Genomic DNA, 19002 nt, shown 5'->3' with positions numbered 1-19002 from the left:
TAAAGTTCCAAACAGAGAGAGTCAAGGGTAGGACCTAAACTAATTGGTTTCCTGATAAAAGTTTTCCTCCAGGGGCTCTGGGAGACCTTTTATTTTAATGAGTATTTGCCCAGATTAGAGGATTTTCGAAGCTATTGCCATCCAGTTACAATGAACAAAAGGCTGAAGAGTCTAAATTCTGTAACAGGCTCCAAGATTTGCTGGATTCAAAAGGGATATCATTCCAAAAAATGGCATTGCAGTTTGGGGTAATTGGTTCTCCACGTCACCACCCAAGGGATCATATTTGAATTTCATGATTGTGTACAGTTGAGACAGAATGGATGGGATTTGCTCTGTCATGTGTTTCTAAATTAGAGCTGAAGCTTCCTGATTCCCAAACCTGTGCCTCCACCTATAGCCCCACTCAGCCAGGTGATTTAGACATTTTTATGTTTTTATCAATTATGAAATAATTCTGTTTCTATTATTGTTATAATAAATGACCCTCTGATATCCTAAATCAATGAGTCAACCATTAAAGATGTTCTTCCTCTTTAATTTTTCACAATATCTTTCCAGTTAGGGAGGTAGGGCATGCACATGCAAAATGATACCTACTATTGCATGCTGCACAGAATATTGAAGAAAGAAGTTCTGACAGCAGCAGTAGCTTCTATGATAAGTGAAGGTTTCTCAGAGCAAGGGACAGATAAATATGATGTTAAAATAAATAGGACTTAGATGAGTGGAAATGGGACAGTCCTGGGAAATGATATCTCTATTAATGCAGACTCATGAAGACACAAAGCTTGGAGGTGTAATGCTCTGGACACTTCTCCAGTGAAGAGTTGGGGTCTAATTTTATTCCCCTGGAATACAATATGGTCTTCTCTTAGTGACTTGGTTATAACAATTAGAACGTGCCACAATGATGCTGCATGGCTTCTAAGGCTATATCATAAAAGGTGTTACAGCTTCAGCCTAAGCTCTGTCTTTCAGGGTACATGTGACTTTGAAAGCCTGAGAGCTCTGGCTACACTGAAGCTGCCATGTTGGGGAGACCACATGGGAAAGCTATATAAAGATGGACATGCCTTAGGAGATCCAGCTGGCTCATCTCCCAGGCCTCCCCGTCTTCCCAGTTCTTAGACCAGACATGTGAATAAAGATGACTTTTAGACGGCTGCAGCCCCAGCTGCTACCTGTCTTCAAAGGCATGAGAAATTCAAGCGAAGGATGCCTACCTTAGTCCAGACAACCCCAAGAGCCATAGAGATAATAATCGTAAAGGATGTTGTTCATGCCTCTAAATTTGGGATGAACAAATAGCCATAGATAAATAAGACAAGAGAGTAATGACAGGTTCAGTCTGGCTGAAGAAAGATACTCTTCATCCTGGGGACAGAGTGAAATAAACTGGAAACATGGTTCAGCAAGACTAAGGGAACTTGACTGTTAGGCTGAAAACCCAACCTTTTCTCTCTAACAAGAGTAAAACATTTAGCATCCTTAGAAGATAACTCTGGCAGGGCGCACAGACCACAACTTGGAAAGAGGTGACCAAGTCTGGGTAAGAAAATGATTAGAAAACTCTCATGATTCTCAAAGAGCACAATGAAATCCTAAAAGGACAGAATGGTGAGAATGGAGATAGAAGGACTAACTCTAAACTCATGGAAAGAACAGCTTCCATCTGACTGCTGGCAGACGAAATGCTCCTGCCTTATTCGTGTTTTCGTGACCCCTGCACTGCCTTCCACATACTGAGCACACGGTAGGCCCTCAACACATGTTTCTGGGCAAGACAGAAATCACGGCTAGTAAAAGTATCTTTGGATTAAGACAGAACTTGGTTCTATTTCTGGCTTCACAATTTACTGATCATGTGAAAATTAAATAAACTCCACGGGACTAATTTTCTTCTATTGAAAACGCAATAATATTATTTGCCTCATAGACTCGCTGCAAGCATCTCATGTTCCTTTTAAACCTCTCCTTAGTCGATTACACCAATATCCATGGCTTTTGGTACCTGGTACGTGTGGAAAAGGTAACAGACGTATCTAACCCCAATCTGTCACCCTAAACAACAATACGTCCACCAGATGGATGCCCACAGACAACTCAAAAGAAACATGTCAAAAATGAAATCGGTCACCTTCCTATCCCAAATTCCCAACTAAAACCATAAACAGTTTAAGAAATTCTCTTTCAAAAAGCACACAAAAACATGACTTTATCAGAAGCAGTAAACTTTAATGACAAAATCTGGCCCAAGTGAGAGACTATCAGAAAACTAATATTTTATTTGTGAAACTGTCTGGTACCACTTATAATTCCCACCGTCATAACCAGCTGTTTCTTCTAACTATATTTAGGTTTGCCCAAGTTACCTCTTGTGCCCTAAATTTGTTGTGTTTATTAAATATGAACGAATTAATGAATCAAAAGTCTATGTGCAACGTGTACATATGTAACTAATGGACTTAAAGTCTTATGCCCACATTTGCATAGTTGAATGGGCATGCACAGCTGAATCAGCTGCATCCTCAAACAAACAACACAAAGTAAAATAAAACATATAACCAGGATGCCCAAGGATATCATATACTATGCAGGTGTTTGTGACCATAAATTCAATTCCTATTTTCTGCAAAATATCTCTTAATTTCCTTCACTTAGAAAACATGTGACATCTGACTCTGGGGTTCTCTCAAATCACAGGGTGAGAGCTTGAAGCAGAGTTAACAGTCAGGATTCTGAAGAGTATGATTTTGGACTCCATTTGAAAGAAACTAGAGGACTCAGTTCAGTCCACGTTTCAGTACCAAAGTGTATATGGATCCTAAACAAAACATCAGGTAAAGCTGCTGTCACTTTCCCCTGCTGCTGGTGTCCTACAGAACTTGGAAAGAGATCCTCCCCTCGCCACGCACTCTCCGCACTTTGGACCTTTGTCACTCTGTGACATCTCTTGTCAAGGTGAACTCGTAGCTCAATTTCAAATCAATCTTAATTAAGATCACAACTGAGATAAAAACTTCCCTTCTGGTCTGAAAATTGAACATTTACTCAGTGTAGACTTGATGCATTTTTTTATATGACAAGGAAGGTGGAAGAGACTATGCGGTTCCTCATTCTAGAGGCTCGTCATGAGTCAGCGGGCTGGGAAGATTTGAAGAATTTCTTCTACCCCTTTATCGCATTCTGCTATTTTATTCTCTTAGCAGCCTGTGCTGATTTACATTTGGCGGGTCTGGAGGTGGCTGGGGCAGAGCCCAGGTTTATTGAGGGTGACTGGGGAAGCTTAAGCTGATAGAAAAGCACACACCAAGCTCCAATCTGCATAGGAGGAGACCAGGCTTGACATCACCAAAGATGCCGCCTGTTTTCTGGGAGCCCGAACCTACTTCTGTCTTGCTTTTCAGATGATTGTCTATATGAAGGTCCAGCTGTCACTGGATCCAGGGAATGAGTCATGCATGCACAATAATGTCAGCTACTTCTGCACTCAGGATACATCACAAGCAGTAAAATTACTGCTCTACTCAAACCCTTAAGAACCTCTTCTTTAGGAACTGATTTAAAGGGCCCTAGATCACAATAGAAACACAGGATTTTTTTAATAATAAGAAAAACGGATGCTTATATAAAGTAAACTCATTTCACAAAATATTTAAGGTCAATTAGGGGAAAATGTTTACCAAACAGGGCCATTTAATAACTACACTTGGAAAGTTTTATTCAATCTAACAAACTAAGCACAAGCAATAGCCTTGCCTATTCTAAATCCCCAGAAATGTCAGAGATGATATTTTTAAAAGCATAATGTTTCTTGATTACAAGGAGGAGGAACTTCAGTAGGTAAGAAACACAGAGGCATCCTATAAATGGGTTGGTGACAATTTCAGTAATACAAGAATGCCTTGTATTATATTAACCCCCCAATATGTAAAAATTTTAAACTCTAGAGAATTGTAAAAATAATGTTTGTAGGTACTAGAGAATGGCAAAATGTAGGTTAAAAACTTGAAGCCATTTGATCTTTGAAGGAAGAAAATCATGTGAGACATGTTTTATACATTTTACCCTTGGGTCGCTCCACATTACTATGGGGTACGACTCATGCAGAAACCAGACTTTCTGGTTTGATGTGGTAGAAGACAGAGACTCCAGCTGACACAGAGGCTGAAAACCGAGAGGATAACTCTGAAAAGGAAAGAGGCACAGTTGGGGCAGCCCCAAAACTTCTGTGTATACTCCTCTCTAACCTATAGCTGACCCCTAAATTTTAGATACACAGGGGAAACTCCAAACTGCAAAAGCTAAAAAAGCTGAGAACTTTCAGCTGCTCACCTCCAAAGAAGGGGGATTCCAAGTTACCTGGTGAAAATAACAGACATTCACCATACGCAGCAGGTACATGGATATTCCATCTTAAACTATGGCCTGAAAAGAAATCACAGCGTGATTCCTAGACCAATACATGGAATAAAGCTGATAAAACCTTTCCAAGATCATGGAGACTTAGCCTTGCTACAACAGGCAGGTCTTCTATGTCCACTGGAGCCCTCCCTCCCGCAACACCTCCTTGCCACTGAACTGTTCGAGTAGGCTCTAAACCAAAGTCCTCAGCAGCCGAATTTTGTCCACATAGTGCTTTAGATGATGCTGTCTGGTCACCTAGCTCATACCCAGGGCAGCGTGGACGAATGACACTGACTTGGTTAAAGGAAAATAAAAGCAAGGGCCAAAACTTTATACTTCTGTTACAAGAGTATAAAACAAGAGAGTTTAAACTTCTGTGGGTTTTTCAGACAATCTGGGATTTATCATAAGAAATATTAAATGCAATCCGAAACCTCGAGAAAGAATGTGATTCTATGTTGTGGTCTTATTTAAAATGAATGAGCCTGCCAGCTCCCATTTCAGCAACAATATTTTATAAAGCTCTGCTCTGCGGGCTGATCCTGCTGCACACATGGATTACCAGAGAGGTGCTGCTCGGGTTTCCAGCGCGAAAAACTGGTCCTTTGAGACACACCTAAAAGACACAGCAGTGACAGGAAAATCTCTGGCTTTCAAGTACTTTCCCTTTTATGCCTTCCCTTGTTGTTTGAATAGGACACTGCTGTCCCAAATGCTTCATTAGCTGGTCCTCTTATTTCCACATGAGCGTCTTAGTGCGGACAAGGGACTCTATTGGTCAAATGTCTGGTAAGTTTCACTATTATAAAAAGACATATATGTTCCTAAGCTGGATCGAGAAATCACCTTTTCTCTAAAACACAACAGTGCACTTTGAAATTGTTGAATCTCAGATCTTGTCGTTACTATTTTTGGAAAAACTTTCTCAAATTTGTGTGTCCTTTATCTTTAAAACATCCTCTCAATTCTTCATTTCACCTACACCCTACATTTACTACAATTTCACATTTATTTATATTGTTTCTTTCCTGCCACAAAATCTTTTTTTCTCTTTCATCCATCCACTCTGAGTCCTGACAACATTTTAAGACTACTTCATATTTTATTACTTCCTTCTCAACTACTGCTATCAATATCCGTTGGTCAATCGTGGAAATCCTATATCATTAAACATAATTAATTTTAGTGTTTATTCATGGAAGTTCTTTTCTTTTGTTCTTACACATCTCACAGCTTTTATGTTTTATTTTTAATTTATTTTTTACATTTTACAGCAAAAGCAACTTACAAACTCTTAAACAGCTTGGCCTACAACTTTGTATTTCTCATGTATGTAAGTTTATACCGACACTTGTTGCTCTCACATTTCTCTATCTACTGATTTCTTAATTCTCAAATTTGGTATATTTCAATATTATCTAGTGCATTAAAAATATATATATGTATACAGAGACACATATATACATACACATACATATATGTATGTATAGGAACACACTCCTAGGATTTGCTCCTCAGGTTTCAATTTAGAAAAGTTTGGACTGATTCATAAATTTTCATAAAATTAACCCAAATCATTCTGAGGCAGGTGAGGCAAGACTAAGCTCTGGAAAAAAAAAATGTTTATGAGGAACTTTTAGCTGATGCTTCTCAGACTGTTCCTGAGCCATTAGTAAATGCTGTCCTAAAAAATGAGAACATCTCTGCTCTCCACACCACCACCAGCACCCCAAATCCTAAGCATTAAAGGAAAGTTAAGGCTGGAAACAGAAGAGAGTCCTGTCGAGAATAAGAAGTTTGAGGACACTAGCTGAGTCTGGGCCTGGAGATGCTGAGTCGCTCAGGTTTCTGCCACAAGTGCATTGTCTAGATTGATGACTCCAAGAGGAAAGCTGTATGTTCGAGCGGCCAATCCGTTGTGCACGACTCTTAGAATTTACAAAAAACATCAGCTGGAATCCCAGCCTATCATTTACTTAACAAATCATGTAATTTGATTTTCTCTTTTTTGATCCCTTACCAATTGTCGCTAAATATTCATAAAAGAATCCAATCCGATTCTCAATCCAATCTTTTTAGATGATGGATTGTCATCTCACAGATAGAGCTCTCTGCATATTTATTCTGCAAGACGCTGAGATGTTTCAGTGCCTCATCTGGTTTCCCTAACAGTCCCAGTGAGGCTTTGGGTGCCAGAAACTGTGGACTTAGGGAGGCGCTTGAGCGACGGAGGCAGGGGAGAATGGCACAATAGAAATGGCCCCAGTCTGGGTTCCAGGAGACACAGGTTCTGGTGCCTCGTCTGCACAAAATAATGATAGCTACCTTTTAGGAGCCCTGTGCTAAAAGTTTTCATTCATTTTCGCATGTGAGCTTCTCAATAATGTTACATCGTCCACGTTGCAGCTGAAGAAACCCTTTTACAGATTAAATGATTTGCATAACGTGCTTGTAAGTGGGGAAACAGGGATTTGAAGCACGCAGGCTGATCCTGAAAACTATCCCAAAGCACTAAAATAGTGCTGCTACTTCTCATGTTAGGGACCTCAGGTACCTTAATCTATACACGACTGGAACATACGTGTACGTATATGTCAATTCTGGGTATTGCATAAAATTAACCTATAGTTTGTTTTAAGAAATTGCATTCAAGGAAGACAGATAAAAGTAAATGCCTACAAAGTCCAGAGAAGTAATGAGGAGCATGTAATACCTGTTTAAATGAGTGTGCAACCTTGACCTCCAGTCCACTTTTACTATGTGGGAAGCCTGGCCTAAAACTGCAGTATTTCCCAATGTCTTTTCCAGAGAAGTATGTGAAAAATTTGAATTTGAAATGTTAGCTTAAAAAAATCTATGGTACAAAAAAATGCCTGTAGAATGCTAGTCTGAGTTCTATGAATTATACAAATATATGCTTATTAATAGAAGTAGCCTCTGTACTAGAAGACAGGAGGAAATCACTTAGCCTCAAGGACCTCTGATGTCTTATCTCTAAAAATAGATGTGAGATGAGAAAGGTGCATGGTACATTTCCTTAATGCCTTAACTCTATCCATTCTAAATTTTTGGATTCTATATGCAAAATCATACCCTGGATCCTGGGCAACTTACATTATAACTGAGGATATAAACCTCCCATACGTAAAAAAGATCTGAGATTCCTTTGGAAAAGTTTACCAAAAGAACATGTTTTCTACTTGTTAGAGGGAAAAGTAATTGGAATAAGACATTTTAAAAAACATCAAACGGGGCAGTTAGCAGATAACTATAATAAGCCAATAAAAGCTCCAGCAGTGAGCAGTGGGAGAATATTGGGTAAAACTGAACAAACACAAAGCTGGGATTCTGGGTCATGGGCTTTGTCACCGTGCATAGCCATTTGGGAGAGAAGACTCAGGAAGATCAGTCTTTAAATAACCGTAGAGTTTTCTAATGAGGAAGATGGTTAAATCTGTTATTTATAATTCTCAGGGTCATAATTAGCATCTGATGACAGCTTTTGTTTTGGTGAAGGCAGCACTTCTCAAACCTATCACATGTAAACAAGTCTGCTGCAAGGGACAGAAAGTTCCTTGTCACTGAAAACATCTAAAGAGAAGCAAGAGAAACAAACAGTGGGGCTGCTTGCATTAAAAAGGAGGGTGAGTGTGGTACTAGGGCACCTACCGGACTGCTCCTCAGAATCACCCAGAAAGATTTAAGCACCCCCTTCCCCTCTTTGTTCTTATGGCTGGTCAAATAATTATATTGACACAAGGCAGATTAACAGGAGAAAAATCAGTTTCTAACCCCCACACACGGGGAATTCACAGCAGGAAGAATTCCAAAGGAAGGCAAAAAGAGGTCTGTATGTCATTCTGGACTAAAGAGGAGGTAGAAGAGTCTGGGACTTCAAAGGGAGGTGACGATTGTTTCTAGGCCACCTAGAAACAATGGGGCACTTAGAGAACCGTGGACCAAAGCAGCCCCCATAGGTTCCTCCCTATGTCACACCTAGTTCCCATTAAACTGCAGTGATCCAGGGCCTGGCTCCTTCCTGGTGCAGGCCTCCGACCTTCAATTCCTTCAGGCTGTTAGGGAGTTAGGGGGAAGGGCAAAGTTCCTTCCTGAGCCTTAAAAATAGCCAGCTTAAAATAATCAGCATCCCAAAGAAACATATTTTGGGCCGGCAAACTCTGTTCCCCGTTAGTGCAAACACATGAGAATCGGACAAACTGGGTGTACAAGAGCCTGAGCGAGGGCTTGTGTTTGGGGCAGGAAACGCCCAGTTACTCTGTTGTAGGCTCTGCCATCGACACCAATGGGCTAAGTTCTCCAAAGTCCCCTTTCATGGTTAGGATTCTCTAAAATATATATATAACTAAAAACATCTATAACTATTTCTTTCCCTATAAATATTAAAATCGTAAGTTCACACTGATACCTCTAATTCCAATCAAATGCTAGAGAGTTTACAACATCCTTTCCATTAATTATTTATAACATCTTTTATGACAATGAGAAACCTGGCTTTCTTTTCCTTTACAATACTGTTACTTACTTGCTTAGACCTCGAATACACAGAGAGTAGTTTTCAGAACTGTTAACTCCTCACTTTATAAAAAAGAAACCTACTAACCAGAGTCCAACTTATTTTTAGAATTAATTTTGTATGTAGCCTGAGGCATATAATCTCAACACTTTGAAAAGTTCCCTGATTTACTTTTCTCTCTCCCTCCAGTGCGGTTCCATTGTTTCCCCAAACAAGGTTTAGAAAATGTGCCTCTAGTTGTATCCTGCTTTAGGATCCCCTCATACATTTTTATAATACGGCTGTAAAAGACAGACTGCTCAGGATGCTCCTCAGAGAGTCATCATTCCCCTTCTACACTTCGGTATTTTCTCTCTCTCTCACCCATGTCATATAAATAACCAATTTCATTAACTAGTTTACTTTTCCTGTGCTTCCGTATCTGCTATCAAATGATACAGATATGCTTCTTCGCTTCCCCATCCTTCTTGCAAGGGGACAGCATGTTTGTGTCATCATGTGCCTCCGGATTTCTTCGCTTACTTGAGTATCGTCGAGGTCCTCCCCACCCCATCTCTTTCACTCCGGCCGCACTGTGCTCCATTCTGTGCCTACATCACAGTTACGAGCCTCTCTTCTATGCGTGAGCATATAGGTCATTTCCAACGTGTTGCATTTGTCATCAGTTCTGCAATGAGTATCCCCATATACATCAATTTTCTTAGTTTGGGTGATACAGCTTCAAGGTGAATCCCTAGATATTGGATTGCTGGGACACAATGTGAACATGCAGTTGTGTTGAATACTGACAAATTCTCCATCACCTGATCATCAAAGTATAATCCAAACAGCATCACATGAGTATTAGGGTGACTGCTTCTCCCCGTCTTCACCAACAGAGAATGCTGACGCACTTTCTGTTTCTTGACACTGACACATGAGAAGTGGTTACACCCAAAATAGCTGTGTTTTCGATTTTTCCCAGTATGGGGGAAATAAAATACCTTTTTATATACTTATATCCCTTTTGTGAGTTATCTGTTCATTTCTCTTGCCCACTTATCTATCATAACTTTTGATATTTTTCACTCATATTAAGAGTTGTTTAGATTTAAGGCCATCGATTCTTCATGTGGTATATATATTGCAAATATCTTAAAATTTTTCACCTGTGTTCTAGATATGGGATACTTTTTGCCATGCAATTATTATTTTGTTGTCAATTTTATGCCCAATTTTTAAATATCCTATTCTATTGCATCCAAACATTAAAACACTTTATTTTGATTTTAGCCCCATTAAACAGATGAGAAAATTGAGCCCCAGAGAGACCAAATTGTCCAAGTCAAGACTCGAGCGCACTACATGCACACACACCCTGTATATTAGATAAACTAAGTACAGCAGCTCTGGACCCAAGTACAACATGAGCATGGGGGGAGCTGGGGTTTACACCACCCAGCAATGCCCCAGACACCAGCTGGGTGTCCTCTTTTCAACCCAACTCAAACACTATTTACCCACAGATAGCCCCAGATTCCACACGCTAAGGGCTTAGTGGAGAAGAATGAATGACTGTAGGCGGAGAGAAATACATTTGGCAAGAGAGTGAAGAGGGAAGCTAGAATAATATGGAATTGTGGAAACGAACGGGCTATAGCTTTTAAAGAGGCACAGATGTATTGCAAATGTCCAATACTTCCAATAGGTCAAGTAGGAGAGGTCAAAAGGATTCATTTGGTTTAGTGAACGGCACCCATTCTTGACGTTAGTGAAAACTGGGGAGTCAGGGAGAGGAGAGGAAGTAGGGAGACTGGGAAATTTGGCTGTAAAGAGAAAAAAGGGGGATTGGAAGCTGCATCTTTTTTCTCAATGAAAACATTCAAGTTTGCTCCGGGTCTGAGATTCTAAGTTATTTTTCGTCCTTTAGTTCCATGTTTTATCAAACCATGTAGGTGCAGATCGCAGGTTCTCTTAGTTGGTGCCCCTAGAGATCAGTTAAGAAATGCACCCAGGTTCTGAAATACGTGTGGAGATCTTACACTTAGCAAATCATCTCAGGGAATAAGTGCCCAGGTTGCTGTTGGAAGGGTTCCCAGTATAGAAAGATACCATTTGACAATCAACATAAGGGTTTTATCTTTATTAACCAAAGTGCAGCTCTGGGGAATATCTCAATATGAATAAAGGATGTTTTTGCTAATGCAGCCTGCATTCATAAGTAACAAATCCGCTGCTCTGCATGGCAAGCAACAATGACAGTTCTGTTTTCCTAACTACTCCGTCTCATTAACTAGAGCTGTCTACTTTCTTAGCATTAACTCAAGTAATGCTGCCACTCGAATAAACACAAACTGCTGGAAACGGATATATATTCTTTATGATCCCCCCAAACCCTGCATCTCTATGGCTCCTTTTGTTTTTATTGGGTGAGCTTTATTGTGGCAAAAAGGTTGCAAACTGAGACTTGTCACTTTCTGGTGGCAGTAATTTAGCACCTAACAAGCAAAACTCATAAGCCCCGGAGAAGCACAGTAGCTCTGGAGCTAAAGCTGGGGGCGCAGATGAGGTTGACATTAAAAGGAAGTGAATGGGACTCAGAAAACAGAAATCAGGCTGAGAAAGCATTCTCCAGTGTGTACCTGAGAAGGGACAAAAAGGAAACGCTGAATTCAGATACTGCAAGATGTTAAACCAACTGGGGCGGGGGGAGCAACTGATGTCCTGGTCGTAATGTTGATAAAATCATAATCAAGATATTCAGCACAGCCCTCATTTATCATGGGCCATAAACTACAGTGTCATACATGGCACCACAGGCTTGGCAAGTTCAACGGATTTCATCATTACCTTAGGAATTGTGCAAATGTCTTAACTTCTTGAAACTCCATTTATAAACTGGAAAATTGAAACAGAGATAATGACTGAAGTCACAAAACATGCTTCAAGTCATGGAGGTAAATTTTAAATTTGGGTTTATTGTTGAAACTTTCAACCATCACGCTCATCATTGAACTAGTAATCAGGATCTTTCACACTTGGCTACAAATCAACTATGTGAATCAGTGAGGAAGAGATTCAGAGAGAGATTTACATATGAGTTGCCCCATATATAAAATAAGGAGATTAAATTAGACAAATTCTCTGATCCTATTCAGAATTAACCACTTATTCTATTTACATTGCTTGAAACATCTGCAAAAAGGCTGCTTCTTGAATCGCTACTCTGGCCAAAATGGAAAATAAAACCTAAAGAGTCCTTCACAGCTAAAGACCAGGATGCATAAATGACGGATTAAATAGGTGAGTGAATGAATCATCGAAGGTCTATGTACGGGGCACTGTTCTACATCATGTGGAGGTACAGTGGGGCTCAGGGTGCGCACCGTCTTTCTCTGACATCCCTGGCCTGAGGTGTTTTCTTATGTAACAATTCTTAGGCTGGGTGGAATACTCGGATGTCCTCAAGAGGATCTGTTCCTAACATTCTTAATGCAACTAATCTCTTGAATTTATTTTACATTTTGATTTCTCAATCTGTAGTATCCCCGGAGTGCAGGATGCGTTTTCCCATGAGACAGTAAGCTGGGTGTTACTGGTAAGATACTATTATGTGACTACTCATGAACCCAAGTGTGTTCATATGTCTATACTTATTTTAATATCAGGATCTCCGGGGTAAAGGGTATATCTGAGCATAAAATATGCAGCTTCATAATGCATATCTTAATACGTTAGAAAACTTTACGTCTAAATCATTAATATACTGGATTTTTGCTTAATATTTGGTTTAACTTTCTCCCAATATTTTTGGTAGGTATGTATCTTATTATCACTATATAAAATAATTATTTAAAAATCTAGAACACATTTTTTGAACATGCAAGTGTAATCAATTTGTGTTTACCAATTTACTATTGCATTTATATTTCTACTTTATTACTTTGCTTCATTCTTCTCACTTTTTTCCTTCTTTTCCCCCTACATTCTGTTGCCTTCAGTCTTTTCTTCCAGCATTATGCTGTATTAAAATTTTTTCTATAACTTTTTCAAATACTTTATTGTTTCTATTGATGTTTGCCATTTTTCTTCTCTTATCCATTTGAAATTTTTAAGTTATTTTGTAGTCTCTCTTATATGTTTTTTCTTTTACTTTTGATTTATTAAAATGGTAATTGGTTATACCCTATAAATTTTATTTAATATTTATATGTTTATCTCATATCATTTTTATCTCATCAAAGTAACTATAGGATTGTGGAAGCAACCCAAGTATCCATCAATAAATGAATGGGTATTTTTAAAAAATTGGTATATACACACAATGGAATATTATTCAGACTTAAAAAAGGAAGGTAAGTCTTACACACACTACACCATGGATGGATCCTGAGGATATTAAGCTAATGAAATAAGCCAGTCACAAAAAGACAAACATTGTACGACTTCCACTTACATGAGATGCTTAGGGTAGTCAAAATCATACAGACAGAAAGTAGAAAACCATAAAGACAGGCTGAGGGGAAGGGGAGAATGTGAGTTATTGTTTAATGAGTATAAAGCTGAAATTTCACAAAATAAAAAGAGTTCTGGAGATGGATGTTGATGTTAGCACATTTTGAATGTATTTAATACCACTGAATTATACACTTAAAAATGGTTAAGATGTAAGTTTTATGATTGTGTATATTACCATGGTAAAAAATTGATCTATGTATGCATAAACATTTCTTCTGTGGGGAATTCTCTGGTTCTTGATGAGTTTTGTGTTACTATCTCAAACTCATGCAGCTCTTAAAAATTTGAGTCACAAGTCACATGTGTTTCAGGCACAGGTAGCCAAAGTTTTTTGTTTGTTTTTTTCAAAAGCTCTTTATGTCCAAATACTGTCACAAGTACAATTTTTTTCAGCCCCTAGTAGAATAAGGATTATCTCATTTATTTAACAAAGACAGATGAATGTCAGAAGTAAATTAACCCACATAATCTGATAAAGGAAATCAAATAAAAGTTTAGTCTTATGAGTCTTAGTTACCTCATCTTTTTACGTATCTCTATATGGAATCATGGCATATATTGAAGCTATAGACTTAACATATGCTAAAGAGAGAAAAACCTATTAATTAGGTGAAACTTTAGTTATAATTTATGTTTTATAACTTCTAACACAATAATTCTACTCTAGGAATTTACTCTAAGGATACAATTGGAGAAGTGTGGTATATGTACCTCAAAGCATACATTGGTGAAGACATATGTACCCAACAAACAGTAGATGCTCATTCAGGGCTTGCTGATCAAGAGAAAACGGGGAAACAGAGACATGTACTTAACAAGCTTCTTACTGGACCCCTCTCCTATTTCTTTCATATTTTCTCTGCACAGTACTCAGCTATGAGTTGTCCTTCTTTCTTGGCTCTCTATTTTACCTTTCTCCCTATTTCGCTCTCACTTCCTTTCACACTTTGAAGCTGGTGACATACTTTTTCTCACATTCCTTCTTTAAAGATTTCCCAGGCTGTGTAGATAGCCACCCCCCTTTAACTCCCCACTTCTCATCCCCCTCTCCTGTGCACCACCCACACACTCTGAGTAATTCCATTTTATTTAAAATGAGTAAAGATAAAATTGCCTCAGGGCTCAGACCTCACAGGCCAAGTTTTGCCCGGAGACAATACTTACAGCTGAGTGATAAACTGGAGTTGTTATCAAGGGGTTGACAGCCTGTTAGCTAAAGCAGGGCTGGAAATGCCACCATAGGAATTGCTAAATATGGAAGAGTAAATATTTAATGGCTCCTGCAGTAAAAACAAGTAGATAAAGAGCAACCAATACAGTAAGAGTTACTGTGGTCAGCTTGGGGACTGAACTGTGATAAGGTCAGAACTATCAAAACAGACGCCCACCTGGCCTGGAGACATGACCCGCAGGATGAGACAAGGACGGGTTGGGGGTCTGAGAGGTGGTCTCTGGATAAGTAGTAGCCAAAGGATCCTTCTAAAGCTATCTGAGTTTCCCATCTTAAAGTATATAATAAAGGCTGTGACACAGACACAGAGAGCAAGGCAAGAAGCTCATTGTTTGGAATGAGCAAGAAGTTGCTTATCACATTCCATGAATGAGTCCAAGTTTCCAATATGCTCAGAGATGGGCTACATTTCTCAGCCCCCCTTGCAGTTAACTTTAGCCATGTCCCTAAGTTCTGATCAATGGAATGTGGTAGAAATCATATGTGCACCTCCAGGCCAGCCCCGTAAAACTTTCCCATGCATGGTCCCGTCCTTCACACCTGCCCCTAGCTCTGGCTGACTGGAGAAAAATTTGAGATGGTGGGTCTTAAGGTACAAGCCTGGAACCCTGGGTTACTCCTGAAGGAGCTTCATTTAGAGAAAAGGAAGGAAGGATATATACAAACACACACAGAGACGTGTGCTCAACCACAAGCACAAGGAAGACCTTGCTCAGGCTGTAGGCTGAATAAGAAATAAGTGTTCATTTACTGAAGAAAATAAACAAAGGACACAAATTAGTCTAGCATGATAAAAATAGGATCACACAGCATCATCAGCAAGATTAATAAAAATGAACATGAGTTGATTGTGATCTTCTAGTTTAGACATTCTTGATGTGGTTTTTTTGCAACAACTCCATACTCGCAAAATACAATGAGACTCGATGGCTCAGAATAAAACAGAATATTAATCCCTGTACAGCAAGTAGCAGGACCCGTGAGCGTGGTAGCACCAATCCTTCTGTCCTCAAGGCCCACAGAGTGATGGGATGGGCCCAGGTGGCAGTTACTCAATTAGTGGGTTGCACTAAAGCTAAAGAACCCAGGGAGAAGGCCCCAGTGCATTTTCCAGCAAGAGCAAAAACAGTCCCCAGTCTCCAGAGAGGGAGCGGTCGCACTGTACTCACCCTGCACCCTTCTTGGCCTAATTAATTGCCTACATGCCTAGCCACAGAAATCCTCAGGGTCAGAGGATGGTTAGGCCTTTGGGTTTGGCATGCCCAACAAAGATGGGCAAGGACACTCGGCCATGACAGATAGCCTCTCGTAACAGAGAGTGTTGCCCTTAATCAGGATAGAAACTATATGTAGTGTCTGTTTTTTAAGAAAAGATAATACTCTCAAATTGTGTCAGATAGTGTTAGGACATCTAGAGGGAGCTATTTTCCTTGAACCAGTCCTAGGAGCTGAGGGTGAAGACAGACATGTAGGTATTATCAGTAACTAGTTAAAGCAACAGCTAAGGAAAAATTATAAATAAGATTCTTTCTTTTTTTTAAACTCAATAAAATGCGCCTGGCTGGGTGTGGCTTAGCAGTTGAGCGTCGACCTAGGATCCTGGAGATCAGGGTTCGATTCTCTGTCAGGGCACATGCCTGGGTTGCGGGCTCGATCCCCAGGCGGGGGCATGCAGGAGGCAGCCAATCAATGACTCTCTCACCATTGATGTTTCTATCTCTCTCCCTTCCTCTCTCTGAAATCAATAAAGATATATTTAATAAATAAATAAATAAATAAATTCAATAAAATACATGAAAAAATTAATCACAATTTCTCCTCCCTGTCCATGTATTTCCTCCTTACTCTTCAAGACCCACTCAAACTAGACCTCTAGCACAGTTATTGGGAAAATATGGGCATTCACTAATATTAGTAATTGACAGACTAACTGGCAGATTTACAAATTCAATTAAAAAAAAAAGATTTTTTTGTGTGAAATGCTCTTCCAGATCTTTCCAGTTCCTCATCTCTGTCTCTGTAGCACTTCTATTTTGACTATTCAGTAGGCCCCGTGTGTATATAACCTTCCACAACTCATTTTTTGCCTATTTCTGTTTTACTGGCTTGGAAGCCATTTAAAGATAAGGGCTACCAAGTAAACATCTCTGTATTCCCCACAGCTGCTAGCAAACTACCTTGCCCGAGATTAGCACTAAATAAAGGCCTTCATTTTGATACAAGCCGGCAGAGTCCTAATACATATTTCATGTTTGTGTCTGTGTTCCCAAAAGAGGAAAACATCAAAGAAATAGCTTTTATATCTGAACATTTAGTATGTGTCTATCACAAGCCATCTCATTACATACATTATCCCATTTAATAACCTTGAGTCACCATAGACCAGAAAGGCTGGCACTATCATCCTCTTAAATAGGTGGTAAACCTGAGACTTAGAATATGCCATTTGCCTAGGAATATAAAGAGTGTGGAGAGCAGAGTTGAGTTCTGTACCCTTGCAGACCTGGTTTTCAATTCCTTTTATTCTGTTTCTGTCTTTTAGAAAGATGCAGCTTTTACTACCATTATTTTTAGAATCTGGATTTTAGGGACAAACCTATCCTTTGGCATGCCAGCAGGCTTCTGGAACATAGCCACCAAGCAAGCCTGGGTACATAAAATTAAGGAAGTGGATGCCACAGGTGTTAGGGATGTACTTGACCTTGTTCCAAATGCTTGGTCTGCCCCGCTCATCCCTCACCACATCTGCTCTCCCAAGGACACAAAAGGGGCTGATGAAGGCCACCATGCTCTCGCCTCTTGATATCAGGAGCAGCTTGCCTAGCTCACGTTCCTATCAAGACAACATGACCAGTTGTAGTCAGTGGTCTTCTTTCCAACAAGTCTTCTTAAACCCCCATCACAAAAAGGAAATTTTCATCTCCAGCAGTTAACCCTCCTAGAGCCTGCTCAGACTGTGGTGCATAACCGTTTAGGCCGGGTTACTCCATGCTCTATACAGGCTTATCTGGCAGCCCCCAAAAGGCCCCTGTAGCCTGACATTCCTTCAACAAACCATACTCACCTCTAATCATTTTGTATATTTACTTGCATTTTATAAATACCTATTTCCTACCAATAATCAATTGTGGTAAAGATTAGAATGATTTCCAGACAACTGAGTTCTAAGAAACCACCCTAATTATCTTCAAAGGAATCCTTTGAGTGACCCCACATCCCTGTTTTTCCGATCGGAAAACCAAAGCTCAGCGACTGTGACAACCACAAACTCGCTCTGACAGTAAGTGGCATCGCTTGGATGTGAACTCAGTTCCTGTTCATGTGATCGCTTCTCCACAGCAAAGCAGGCTGCGAGATGACGCTCTCCTTTGTTCAGGGCTTTACGATATAAAGGTTTTCCCGTCTGGATGACCTGACTTCATCCTCACAGCAGCCCAGATGAGCAGCAAAGGTAAGTAAGCCGTGTTCTCTTCTTTTACAGGTGAAGATACCAAGGCCCCGAGCATTTGAGCAGATGCTTGTCTGAGGGAACTTAGCAAGAGAGTAGCTGAGTCAGCAAAGGTTCATGGTTGCTCTTTCCACTGCATTGCTCTGTGGCCATTCATTCTAGAAAGTTCCATCTTATACCTGTGTCTGTCAATGGCAAGAAGATGTGGTTGTGTATGTTTTCAAAGGAACTCAGAGTTGACCGAGAAGAGGGGGGGACAGTGTACTTAGAGGGCATGTGAAAAAGCACTTAGTAGGAAGACAGCCACAATGGAGAGCCCCGAGTACCCCGAAATCCTGGTCTCAAGGAGCAGCAGGTGGGCAGCAGGCCTTCGGCTGCAAGGCCTCTGAGCTGTAGCCACAGGAGTCCTGCAGCAAAAACCTTAGTCAGATGTTGGCATCTAACAGAACTGGACTAGATTCAAGGCCTCACTTTACTCATTAAAAATGTATGACCTCAGACTGCTCACCTGCCTTATCTCAGCCACTTTCTTCATCTGGGAAATGAGGAAACAGTAATACCTACTTCACAGGGAAGTTGGGGGAGGTAAATATACACGTCAGTTACTTGTACAGTATTTGCCCCTAAAGAGAGGGAGAGTGAAGTGAGGGTTCACGTACAAATGGAAGTCTGTGGGAATGTGAAGTCTAGCTCCGTCTACTGTTTTATTCCCAAACTGCTGGCGAGTTTAACATATTAAATTTATTCTACTTCCCTCAATCTTACGTTGGCACTGTCCGTGACAATTTAGCAGGCACTCCCAGAGAAATCTATCCCTTGAATCCTCACAGCTATTTAAATTGGAAGAAGTAATACTTCCCCTATGCCACCCATGTTGTATGT

This window comes from Miniopterus natalensis, chromosome 14 (assembly GCF_054644295.1).
Source record: "Miniopterus natalensis isolate mMinNat1 chromosome 14, mMinNat1.hap1, whole genome shotgun sequence".
Classification (NCBI taxonomy): Eukaryota; Metazoa; Chordata; class Mammalia; order Chiroptera; family Miniopteridae; genus Miniopterus; species Miniopterus natalensis.
Note: the sequence above shows the minus strand (reverse complement) of the source record.